At 35.0% G+C, this 10,182-nt stretch overlaps 1 non-coding gene across 1 annotated transcript; it reads left to right on the top strand.

Annotated features, from left to right (window-relative positions):
- The first annotated feature begins 6,811 nt into the window (after positions 1–6,811).
- On the top strand, positions 6,812–6,918 carry LOC121211934 (small nucleolar RNA R71). Its single transcript, XR_005907150.1, has one exon. It is a non-coding gene; the product is annotated as a small nucleolar RNA R71 (small nucleolar RNA).
- The last annotated feature ends 3,264 nt before the right edge of the window (positions 6,919–10,182 follow it).

Here is a 10,182-nt window from a genome sequence, read left to right on the forward strand (position 1 = left end):
TTACCCCTTTCCGCTGTCCGAAATAGACTTGGTAAGGTCGCACCCTTAATATAAATAATTGATAGAAAATATATATATATATATAGTGGGTTCGCACACATAGTGCTTAATAATCAACCACGCACACTTAGTGCCATGTACTTTAAACTTGCACACTTAGTGCCATGCATTTCAAGCCCGCACACTTAGTGCCAATCTCACAACCGTGAACACTTATTGCCCGCACACTTAGTGCCAATCTCACAACCGTGAACACTTATTGCCCGCACACTTAGTGCTGAAAACCAACCACTCTATACGCTTCACTGCCTTTTTACATTCGACAATTTCGTCTCTACATACATATACACATATAGCAATACACATTAGTATATCATTTACATTACTTGAATACAAACACAACATGCTTATCGACCATTCAACTTCCAGTTCCATAGCCACATACAAAAATCACATTTATAGTCATAACACTCCTTCAAAATTGCATCACTTATACCCTTATAATTCAATCCAAATCGAAATTCAAATACGAGTACATGATACGTACCTGATCAACTTAATAATTTAGGCATATCTAAATGAAGTTATATCGCAAATTCTCATAGTCAGAAGCTTGCTACAGCTCGATCGGGATCAAGATTCATTACAATACAGCAAACACATTTTTAATAGCCAAAAATCATCACACTATCATTTTATCACTTTATGGCATGTATAAATAGACTCAGGCGTGCTACGTTAGTCCTAGAATCGACTAAACCGTAGCTCTGATACCAATAAAATTGTAACACCCCGTACCCGAGACCGTTGCCGGAGTCGGACACGAGGGGTTCACAGACCAAATTCGCTTACTATCACAGTCCATTTTAAATTTTTCCAGGCAGTTGGCTAACTGCGACACTGTCACCTTAAAAATCATATCTTGAGTTTCACAACTCGAAAATCAGTTTCGTAATTTTTCCCTGAAACTAGACTCATATTCCCATCTACATATTTTTTTCTAGAATTTTTGGTCGGGCCAATTAGTACAGTTTATTAGTCAAAGTCTCCCATGTTACAGGGATCGACTACACTGACCTTTACGCATTACGACTTGGATATCTCCCTCCACAGAGCTTCAATACTGATGCCATTTGTTTGTATAGAAACTAGACTCCGAGAGGAATCTATACATATATGGCATGACTCCTAATTATCTCTGGTTAATTTATAATGAATTTCCAAAGTCCGAACAGGGAATCCAGAAACCGTTCTGGCCCTGTCTCACGAGAACCTGAATATCTCTTAACATACTGTCCATATGATCGTTTCGTTACTTTCCTATGAAAATAGATTCATCAAGGTTCGTTTACATAATTTATTAATGATTTAATTCCAATCCTACTATTTTTAGTGATTTTCCAAATCTACATCACTGCTGCTGCCAGCATCTGCCTTTAAGGTAGACTTTACCTATTTCATAGTTTCCATGATTCAACTAGCCCTTTTAGCATAAATAGAACAAATTATGATAGTGATTAACCATTCCATACCAAATGATTATAACATTATGCTCAAACATATATAAGCCATTTTCGCATGGCTATATACATTAACCAAAATATTCTTCCGCCACTAGTCTATTTTATACATGCCATAAGATAATCCGAAACATAGCAGTACCAAACAGTGGATAGCGATAGTGTGACTAGTTGCTGACGATCCCCGAGCCTGTAGCTTCGCAATGAGATCTATAAAACAGAGGAAACAGAGTAAACGGAGTAAGCATTACAATGCTTAGTAAGTTTTAAGCAGTGTCAACAGATAACAATCAAATTATAACATAGTTGTTCGTATTTTTATTTCACTCTTCCTTCGGGCATACCATCCCTTTACCGAATATGCACATCTCATCATATACAATATGCAGATAAACTTTCACATAAAAGTGAGCTCATGTGACATAGATATATCGTATGATTTCACATCGCCTCTCACACTGATCCGATGTCACATAATCATAGGAATAGTCTCATAGATTGCTCTCGTATGCATCACATAACTACCTTATGATTTAGTGCAAATCAAGCTCACATATAAACTTGGAGTACATACCTGTTTAACCTTTCGCATTGAATATATTTATAAGCAATTCTTATTACGAAGTCTTACCCGGACATAATCTCCACACGAAGTTATCGGGTCTTACCCGGACAAAATTCCCACACGTAGCCATCGGGCCTTTAGAGCTCGGATATAGTACGAGCACAAAGCTTACGGACATTAATCAGTGATAATATTCTCGCATAAAGCCTGCAGGGTTTTAACCCGGATATATTACTGACACAAATGCCCTTCGGGACTTATCACATTTATGCACTTTCACATCCATCACGTTGGCCACTCGGCCCTGTCACATATATACACTTTCACATTCATCACATCGGCCATTAGGCCTTATCACATATATAGACTTTCACATTCATCACGTCGGCTATTAGGCCTTATCACATATATACACTTTCACATTCATCACATCGGCTATTAGGCCTTATCACATATATACACTTTCACATTCATCACATCGGCCATTAGGCCTTATCACACATATACACTTTCACATTCATCACATCGGCCATTAGGCCTTATCACATATATACACTGTCTTGGCTGAATCTACATCTATCATTTTCCAATATCACAATTTAGAATTCACGTATGGGTTTAATCAATAGCTTATGAGCAACTAGAACAAGTTTATCAAGGTTTACAACACAATCTCAAATTGAGCACAAGCTGTTTTTCCTGAGCAATAGTCACTAAATCATTTATAACTGGAGCTACAAAACTCCAAATCACTTTTCATTAATTTTTCCTGAATATAGACTCGTATATCTTCCATCCATAAAATTTCCAGAATTTTAGGTTTGGCCAATTAATACCAGACTTTTCTTAAAGTTTCCCCTGTTTCACTGTTTGACTAATCTGACCACTCTTCACTACGAATCAGATTTCTCATTTTACAGAATTCAAAATGTGTTGTATTTGATTTCATTTGAAACTAGACTCATTAAGGAGTCTAAGCATATAAATTTTATCTTATAACCATTTTTGTACAATTTATAATGATTTTCTAAATTCATGTTACTGCTGCTGTCCTGAGCAGGTTTATCACAATTTTACTCTTCTGACATATCCTTTTAGCACTTCATAATATCATATCCATTTGGCAACATATCATATCAATAACTTACCTATACTTCATAATAGCCATTAGGCTATATGCATAAAAATTTACAATAGAGTTATGATTCTTTTAATATGTGCTTAACATATCATACTCAATCACATTATAGGCTTTAATACTTAAAACTTACCTCGGATATACTTGAACGGTTGCGGAAAGGCTACTCAATTACTTTCTCTTTTCCCCTATCCAACTTCGACCCTCTTTGCTCTTGAGCTTAATATAAAACAAATAGATTTATTTAATTACTTAACCAATATCATTTACTATTTAATCACTTATCAAATAGGCAATTTAATTTAATACATGTATATCATATAGTTAAGCTACAAATGACCTTAATAACTAGTTATTTAAACACCATATATATATTCCCTACTCATGCACAACCGAACACATTATTAGGCTACAATTATTCAATACTACAATTATAGCATTATCATATAAATAAACCCATAATGACCTAATATACTTTCTTGTCGAGCCACAATTAAGGCACAAACTAATCATTTCAATGTAAGATACAATCACATACATTGTCATTGCATCCATTTCATAATAATTAGTACCCACTCGAATATATATATATTTTTGCATTTTAGCAAAAACACATTCCCAACTAAAGCATTACTCAAACCGATTCATTTACCCAAGTATCTCATGCACTTACACAACAAACAAAATTTTCAAATTGAGCTAATTACATGACCGATTATACCTCATAACTATCATCATTATCAAACCATTTCCAACACATTTAACACTTTGAAAGACACCCAATCAACCCATAACCGAATGCATCATTCCAAACCAATAACAAATATTAATTCATGGGCTATGAAAGGAGCTTAACAATTAACTCAAATTCACATAAACTATCAAGAAATAAAAACAAACATACCTCCAATTAGAAACACCAAGGCCGAATATCCAAGAACCTTTTGTTTTACTTGTTCTTTAAATTTCGGCAAAATGAAAGAAGAATGGATGAAAACTTTGTTTTTCTCACCTATTTTCTTTTATTAATTATATAATTCCTCTTATAATATCATTAAATATTATAATACTAACATGGAACCATATAATATTCGTTAGGTTATTATTTTATAATACAAAACACATATTTTATTTATCAACATTCATCATTGTCGTCCACTAAATGAATAGTGGTCCATTTGACATGCAAGTCCTCCTTGTAATATACCATGCATTATTCAGCCCTCTAAATTCTTCCTATCACATTTTTTTTATTTTTTTAAAAAAATTCGGCACCTCCCTCTAAACATACACTAATCTCAACCTTCAAGTTAACAACAATTTATCACTCTTCATATCCTAATATACCATCCCTTTTTATGGCATAAAGAAAGAAAAGAAATATTTACCAAGAGTTTCAAACTACTTGGCCAAATATCAAACCTCCAAACAACCAAAAATTTAACTCATGGAATGAATAGAATTTGAACAAATCACCTAAATTATACATAAATTTTCAAGAATTTCAAAGTACTTACCTCTTTCTAAATGTTCTCCAAGCCGAAATCAAACAAAGAAATTTTTCCTCTTCCTCACCTCAAGTTACGGCAATGGTGGAGTGAGGATGAACCAACTTTGGTTTCTCCTCCCACTCACCCAATATTTTATTAATCTTTATTCATTATTTCATTTTTGTAATATTAATTATTAGCAAAAATAATTATTTTATACATAAATCCATAACATGGCCAGCCACTAACAAAAATTTTGACTAATTGACATGCAAGTACATTTTTTTAACCTCATGCACAATTAGATCCTTTTATAATTACCTATCCTATTTCACAAAAGTCTCACCTAAGTCCCTTCTTCAAAATTTCACATACTAATGACAAAATTAATGCATGAAACTTTCACACATTCATATTCACATAAAATAAACATAGAATATGACGGTTAATTATTTTTATGACTCGGTTTTGTGGTCCCGAAACCACTTTCCAACTAGGGTCAAATTAGGGATGTCACACTATCGAACTTATTTCCTTCAAAATAGGTTGCACTGTATGATCAGTCTTAGTAGAACAATTTGTACAATCACCTTCAATTTTCGATGTGTTGTTCGGGTTGTGAGCTTGAAGGTTGATTGTTTCATCTCCTACACGAAGTGTGAGTTCACCTGTGCCAACATCAATAATTGTTCTAGCAGTTGCTAAAAAGGGCCTTCCTAAAATCAAAGTAGTGTTGCTATCCTCCTCTATGTCTAGAACAACGAAGTCAACGAGAAATATAAATTTATCGATTTTAGCTAGCACATCTTCAATAATACCCCTAGGAAATCTTATAGTTTTATCTTCTAATTGACTGCTCATCGTAGTCTATTTGGGTTTCCCTAGACCTAGTTGCTTAAATAATTTGTAAGGCATAACATTGATACTAGCCCCTAGATAAGCCAACGCAATATTTACATCTAAACTACCAATTAAACAAGGAATCGTAAAACTCCCTAGATCTTTTAGCTTGTTGGGTAGCTTATTCTGAAGAATGGCTGAGCAAATCGCGTTCAACTCCACATGCGACCTTTCATCTAACTTTCGTTTATTTGCTAGAAGCTCCTTTAAAAATTTGACTGCGTTTGGCATCTGTGAAATTGCTTCAATAAACAGTAGGTTAATATGTAATTTCTTTAAGAGTTTAAGGAATTTACCAAATTTTTCATCTGAGCGGTCTTTCCTTATCGCATTGGGGTATGGCACATGACGTTTATATTCTGTACTTATCGATTTTTGTTCGTTTTGGCCTACCTCATTCTTACCTTCGCTTACCATCGGTTCTAGCCTTGGTTTTGCCACTAACCCTTCCTCATCTTGAATGGCAATTGCGTTGAGTTGCTCCCTTGGGTTAGATTCAGTGTTGCTTGGCAGGCTATCTAGTGGTCATTCGGAAATCAACTTGGCGAGCTGTCCAATCTAAGTTTCAAGCCCTTGGATCGATGCTTGTCAATTCTTAAGTGTTGTCTCGGTATTCTAAAAACAAGTTTCTAACAACGATATAAATTTTGAGAGCATCTCTTCAAGGTTCGGCTTCTTTTCCTATTGGTAGGGTGGTTGTTGGTAGCCTGGAGGTGGTCTCTGATTTCCTTGGCCTCCCCATGAAAAATTTGGGCGATTCCTCCAACCTGGATTGTAAGTATTGCTATATGGGTTATTTTGGGATCTAGAGTTATTGTTACCCATATATTGGACTTCTTCCTCCTCGATGCTAGGGTTGAAGGGTTGATATTTTGTACATGCTCCCCCTCCATTCGAATCGCACCTCATCACTGGATGTACCTGAGTAGAACCACACAAACCATCAATCTTTTTATTTAAGAGTTCTACTTAGTTAGATAGCATAGCAACCGCGTCGAGGTTGAAAACACCGGCTACTTTCATCGGTTTTGTTTTCATAACTTGCCACTGATAGTTATTCAGTGACATCTCTTCAATAAATTCGCAAGCCGCCTCAAGTGTCTTATTATTGATAGTTCCTACAGCGGCTGCAACAATCAGCTGCCGAGTCGAAGGATTCAAGCCATTATGGAACATTTGAACCTAAAGCCAAAGCGGTAAACCATGGTGAGGGCACCTTCTCAAAAGGTCATTGTATCTCTCCCATGTATCGTAGAGTGTTTCTAAATCCATCTGCACAAAAGAAGAGATATCATTACGTAATTTGGTTATTTTAGCCGGAGGAAAATATTTTAATAAAAAATTTTCAGTCATTTGTTCCCAAGTAATGATTGACCCTCGTGGTAACGAGTTCAACCATTGTTTAGCCTTATTCCTTAACGAAAATGGAAACAACCGAAGGTGAATGGCGTCATCAGAAACACCATTAATTTTAAAGGTATTGCAAAATTCTAGGAAATTTGCCAAGTGAGCGTTGGGATCCTCATCCTGCAAACCATTAAACTGAACAAACTTTGTATCATTTGAATTGTGTTAGGTTTCAATTCAAAATTATTTGCATCAATAGTAGGTCTAACTATACTTGACTCAGTTCCTATTAAATTAGGTTTAGCATAATCATACATAGTGCACGGAGTAAGATTTTGATTAACAGCAATTGCAGGAGGTAGTGGATTTTCTTGGTTTTCAGCCATCTCCTCGGTTGTGGTTTGAATATCGTCCTCTTGCTCATTCTCTGTGTATCTTAAGCTTCGCCTTATTTCTCTTTGGTTTCTGCAAACTGTTCCATCGATCTCACTATCAAAAAGCAATGGTCCTAGCGGGTTTCTTATAGTGACAACCTATAAGAACCTGCTAGAAAAAGGGAAAAAAGAAGAATTAGTAATAAAAATTAGAAATAAATTTAAATTGGAGTAAAAGTAAATGGCTAAAGTAATAAAAATTGAGTGTTCCTAATATCTTAGTTCCCCGGCAACGGTGCCAAAAACTAGATACGTGATTTTGTGTGACAGGTTTTAAATATTTATAATGAATCGTTCTTGAAACTAACTATTATCTTGATGAAGGCAAGTGTACCTATCGAATAGTAGTATAGCTTTAGCAAGACAAGATTGTCAAACCCAAAGGAACTAAAAGTACTAGTAATGACTGTCTTTGTATTATCTAGCCTAAGAATAATGGGGTTTGTTTTAACTAAGTAATTAACTAAACTAAGAATTCACAGAAAATACAGAAAATAGAATTGGGAAATTACTTTTGGAAAAACGATTGAATTAAGACAATACCTAAGGAAAAATCCACCTAGACTTCACTTGTTATTTGACTCTGAATCGGACGATTTATTCATTTGACTTGATCCGTAGAAATTCCTAAGTTATATTATTATCCCTCTCGAGACTAACAACGTCTAGCCCTAGGTTGAATAATTGAAATCTCTTTCTAATTAACCCCCTAGGGTTGCATTAACTCGATCTATGGATCCCCTTATTAGGTTTCACCCTAATCCAAAAAAATCTTGTCACCCTATCTCTAGGCGCGCAATCAACTCCGCTTAATTATGACAAATGTACTCTTAGACAGGGTCTATTCCTCCTCTGAATAAGAGCTTAACTTGAATCAATATCCTGGAATCTCAAAACAAGGATTAAGAACAAGTCAAATATTTATCATACAATTCAAATCATAATAACAAGATTTGTCTTAGGTTTCATTCCCCTTAGGTATTTAGGGGTTTTAGTTCATAACTAAAAAGGTAAACATCTTAGAAGAAAAATAAATACAAAACATAAAGAAAAACCCAAAACTTCTGAAGGGAAATTGAGGGGAGATCTTCAGTCTTGATGATGAATCCGGCTTTTGAGATGGATCAATCAGCTTTCCTTGAGCAGTTCGCTGTTTCCCCCTCTGTGTGTCACCTTTTTCTCCTCCTCTAGGGTGTATTTATAGGCTTTAGAATGCCTAAGAACCCTCAAAATTAGCCTTTTCCGAATTGGACTCAATTTGGGATCGACAGGGACACGCCCGTGTGCGATTATTTCAGGCCATGGTCAAGCCTGTTAAATAGGCATGGGCGTGTGGTCCACCCGTGTGAGTCGTGCTTCGATTCTGCAAAATTGAAACGGCCATGTGGTTTGCTCATGTGAGGAGGTTTAGGCTGTGTTGATTTCGTTCATTGGCCCATTTTCTCCGTTTTTTGTCCATTTCTCGTTCCTTTCACTCTCCTATGCTCACTTAAGTATAAAACATGAAATTAAGGCTTTAGGAGCATCGAATTCACCAATTTTAAGGAAAAATCATCCATAAAATGTGCTAAGAATGGGATAGAAATATGTATAAATCACAGTTTATCACATTGGTAAGTTTTACAAGGCAAGAAAATCATGTAAGACCATGTCAAAACATGGCATTGATAAATTATGACAAAGCAAAGATCCCATGTTAGACCATGCCAAGGCACGGCAATGGTAAGTTCATAAGGCAAGGATACCATGTAAGACCATGTCAAGACAAGGAAATGGTAAGTTTAAAAAGGAAAGGTACCCGTGTATCCTTAGTATTCCAAGTGGTTCAATGGAAAATTTAAAGAGTGTACCAAAGGGAAGGTAAGATAAGTCCATGTTTGAAAGGTTAAGGTTGATAATTCATTTAGAATGTTGTTATTTATTTACATGCAAACTCACTAAGCTTTATGCTTACTCCCTTTCTTTTCTCTCTTTTTTTATAGTATTGCAAAGCTAACTCTCAAAATCGTAAGGACGTCAGAGATGGCCTCACACTATCAACAAGTTATCTCGGTATTTTGTGACTAGAAATACATTAAGTCATGGCACGTATAGGGACTTGGCTATTTTGTGTGTATGTCCTTATGATATGATTAAAGAATGGCATGTGAATACTTCGTAATGATTAGTTTATGATATAGCTAAATAAGAACATGTTTTGGGATTATGTATGCCTAAATGAGGTTTGATGCAAAGAAATTATGAAGGAGTAAGAGTTGGCCATGGAACAGTTAGGAAACAGCAATAGTGATGTAGTTTTGAAAAATCACTAAAAATTGTAGAAATGGAATTAAATGGTGAATTAGATATAGAATTAAATTTTGTTGAGTCTATTTCCATTAGAAACAAACGGAAACGTTATCCAGATTCTTTATAATGAGATAATTGATTTTAGTGAAAAGAGGTCAGGTCTGCTGAACTTCAAAATAGTGGAAACTTTAATGAATAAACTGTACTAATTGGCCAAACAAAAAATTTTGGAAACAATATGGTAAGAAGATATATGAGTCTAGTTTCAGGAAAAATTTATAAATTTAAAATTTGAGTTTCGTAACTCGAGTTATAATTAATTTAGTGACTATTACGCAGATGGACAGTTTTATTATGAATAGTGAAATAAATTGTTTTGATTTGTATAAGTAATTGGAAATTTTTAATATTCCCAGTTTGGTCCCGAACCTTTCCAATTGCACGATTTAGGGCCTCGAAAGCCCTTTTTAGGGATTTATTGGATGAATGCGAGTGAATT

This window comes from Gossypium hirsutum, chromosome A12 (assembly GCF_007990345.1).
Source record: "Gossypium hirsutum isolate 1008001.06 chromosome A12, Gossypium_hirsutum_v2.1, whole genome shotgun sequence".
Lineage (NCBI taxonomy): Eukaryota > Viridiplantae > Streptophyta > Magnoliopsida > Malvales > Malvaceae > Gossypium > Gossypium hirsutum.